At 37.8% G+C, this 3,486-nt stretch overlaps 1 protein-coding gene across 1 annotated transcript in view; it reads left to right on the top strand.

Annotated features, from left to right (window-relative positions):
• Positions 1-3,282, top strand: part of APOO (apolipoprotein O) — a 33,675-nt gene extending 30,393 nt beyond the window's left edge. Inside the window, exon 9 of the mRNA XM_006764140.2 lies at positions 3,022-3,282. The gene's annotated coding sequence lies outside the window, so the exon portion shown is untranslated. The remainder of the gene's footprint in view (positions 1-3,021) is intronic.
• The last annotated feature ends 204 nt before the right edge of the window (positions 3,283-3,486 follow it).

Genomic DNA, 3,486 nt, shown 5'->3' with positions numbered 1-3,486 from the left:
GTGTGCTCCCACTTTTCACCTTCACTGATAGAAAACTCACCCTACACACATGCCCAGTTGCAGGTTCCATCCCCAGTTGGGGGCCTGCAGGAGGCAGCCAATCAATGTTTCTCTCTCCTTGATGTTTCTCTCCCTCTCCCTTCCTCTCTCTCTCTCTCTAAAACCAATATAATAATAATTTTATACTTATTACATGTTGAAATTATGGTGATATTTTGGATACGTTGGGTTAAATAAAATCTATTAAAATAAAAAAAAGAAAACTCACCCCACAGAGCAGCCATTTTGCATAGTTCTGATTTTTAGGAAGCTGTTTCTTATACGCAGTGAAAATATGTCTCCTTATAAGTCCTACACAGTGGTCCTGATCCTGCGTTAGGGGTCACAGGAAACAAATGCAGATCTGCTTTCATATCACAGCCCTTCATATAGTAACCCCAAGTCAGCAGTTCTCAGATTTTGTTAAACAAACAAATTATCCAGGCAACTCACTAAAAAGCAGAGGCCTAGGCCCTACCCCAGAATCAGCATCTCTGGCGAGTGGGGCCAAATGTGCATCCAATGTGTTGTTAGAAGAGAGACTAGAGGGCGAGCAGTGAGGAAGACACACTTGTCCTCCAGAGACTTTACATCAGTGGTTCTCAACCTTCCTAATGCCGCAACCCTTTAATACAGTTCCTCATGTTGTGGGGACCCCCAACCATAAAATTATTTTCGTTGCTACTTCATAATTGTAATGTTGCTACTGTTATGAATTGTAATGTAAATATCTGATATGCAGGATGTATTTAGGCGACCCCTGTGAAAGGGTCGTTCGACCCCCAAAGGGATCGCGACCCACAGGTTGAGAACCGCTGCTTTACCTTGAATATGCTTATATTTCTCTACAGGGACAATGAGACATGGAATAAAGGAAACTATATAAATATCCATTTCATTTCCAAAAATATTCTGTGCCAGAGTTCAACTTATGACATACACAACCTTGATTTCATTCTTTATCTTTTTAGGTCTTTATTGGAGATGTTTGTTTTTCTTTAATTCTCACCCAAGGATATTTTTCCATTGATTTTTAGAGAGAGTAAAAGGAAGGGGTGTGTGTGGCAGGGAGGAGAGGGAGAGAGAGAGGGAGAGAGACATCGATGTGAGAGAAACTGATCGACTAGTTGCCTCCCATATGTGCCCCAACCAGGGCCAGGGATCAAACCTACAACTGGGGTACATGTCCTTGACCAGGAATTGAACCCGAGACCCTTCAGTCCGAGGGCTAACACTCTAACTATTGAGCAAAACCGGCCTGGGCGAGATGTATTTTTAATTATACAAGTGATGCATATTTTTGTAAAAAAATTTTTTAAAAAAACTTGCCTTCTATTTCTTTCCCAGAGGTAATTTCTGTTAATATTGTGGTATATCATTCCAGACCTTCTCCCTATCTATTAATATGCATCCATGCGTACTTTTGTTTTTTTGACAGAATAAGATCATATTCCTTGTATTGTTTTACAAGAACACTGAAAACTCCATGAAGGCACATATTGCGATTTTATTATCACACTTAAAGAAATTAACACTAATTCCTTAATATCATCCAAATAGTCAGACAATATGCAGACTGCCCTGATTGTCTCATTAATAACTTTTTATACTTGGTTTGTTTGAATCAGGATCTAAACAAGATCAGCTCATTGTATTTGACTGATAGGTCTCTTAAGCCCCTTTTAAACTGTAATAGTTCCTTCTCCCTCATTTTTCCTTGCTATTTATTTGTTGAAAACCTTGGCTTATTTGTCCTTTAGAATTTCCCATGTGGCTGTGGCTGAGCGTATCCATTTAGTGTCATTTTGTTTATCTCTTGGTTCCTCTCTTCTGTGCATTTCCTATAAACTGATGGATCTGAAGGTTTAATCAGATTTAGGTTCAATTTTTTTTGGTAAGAATACTTCATAGACCATGCAATGTTTAACTATATTGAATTAATGAACTTGCCTTTTTTCACTTAATATATTGTGTACATTTTCCTTGTTGGTACTTCTGAATCTATGTCACTCCTTTAGCTACATAATAATTTCCCAATATGGACTACCATGATCTATTGAATCCTTACTAATATAGATTGTTTCCAGTTTGTAGTTTTTAGCAATGCAGTAAATCTCTTGAATTCTTAGAGAAGTCCAAAACAGATTAATGAACTGAGATAGAAAAGATAAGCTAGTGGCTTACATGTTTAATAATTTTTGGTGTTATCTTAGAAGATCAAAGGAGTAGTCACTGGCCTCTAAAATATTTATAAACCACTAATTGCTAAGTAGATTCTTTACATACTAGGGGGGAAAAGCAGTATAGAGAAGAGCTGGTTTACCTTTAGTGTGTCTGAATTGCTGTGTATCTCATTCCAGAAAAGAATGATGGGGTGATGCGAGGAAAGGTAGATGTCAGACTGACAGTAATATAATCATGTTCTCCAACAGATGAACAAAAATAGAGTTTAGTTTCAGAAAGGGTGAGGTGGGTGTTGCTGTGCCACTTAAGCATTTATTTATTTAATGTTTTAATTGACTTTTTAGGGAGAAAGAGAGAGAACATTAGTGTGAGAGAGAAACATTGATGTGTTGTCTCCCACACACACCTCAGGTGGGGATCGAACCCCAAACCTGGGGGTGTGCCCTGACAAGGAATGGAACCCACCACCTTTCCGTGCATGGGACGGCACTCAACTAATTGGGCCAGGACTAGGCATTTATTTATTATTTATAAATCCATCCATCTGTTTAATTAGCCAGTTGAAAATCTGAATGTGGTATTGATGAAACACAAAACCTTTCTGGTATTTAGCGCCTGTCAATAAAATGAGAATAATTACGCTTTTCTCTTGCTCCTTATGAGCCTCATGGTTGTATAATGCTAATGGAAATATTTGTTATGGTTTCTCTGTGTAAACCTAAAGAATTTTCAAAGTGCAAATTGTAGCATTGTTTTTATTTTTTCTGGCAAAGTTTACTTACGTTATTTTTCTTTTAGTTATAGGTAAACATTGGAAACTCCATACAATAAACCAGTGTTTCTACAGAAAAATGGAAGAGATGTCATTATTGAATGTAGTAAACAGGCTTTTTTCTTCGGGAAAAACTACACTAGGCCTCAGTGTTACCTTGGGTGATGTCATACTACAAAGGGACAAACCTGAAATCTTTTCACCTCCAGATAATGTACATGCCTTTGAACTTATTGTTCTCATGTTGCTATTTATGTACATAATTAAAATTCCAAGTTAAAAAAGTTGTCCTGCTTCCCCTCCCCCATATTATGGAGCGACTGTTCAAGTGTATCTAGTGCCATTGTGTGTATGTGGTGTATGTGTGGTGTGTCTCGAGTATACATTTATGTGTGTGTGTGTCTCTGAGTGTGCATGTATGTGCTGCATATATGTGATGTGTGTCTGAGTATACATGTATGTGTGGGTATGTGTGGCATGTATGTGGATGT

This window comes from Myotis davidii, unplaced genomic scaffold (assembly GCF_000327345.1).
Source record: "Myotis davidii unplaced genomic scaffold, ASM32734v1 scaffold2301, whole genome shotgun sequence".
Taxonomy (NCBI): Eukaryota; Metazoa; Chordata; class Mammalia; order Chiroptera; family Vespertilionidae; genus Myotis; species Myotis davidii.
Note: the sequence above shows the minus strand (reverse complement) of the source record. Positions and strands in the feature narration are given on the sequence as shown.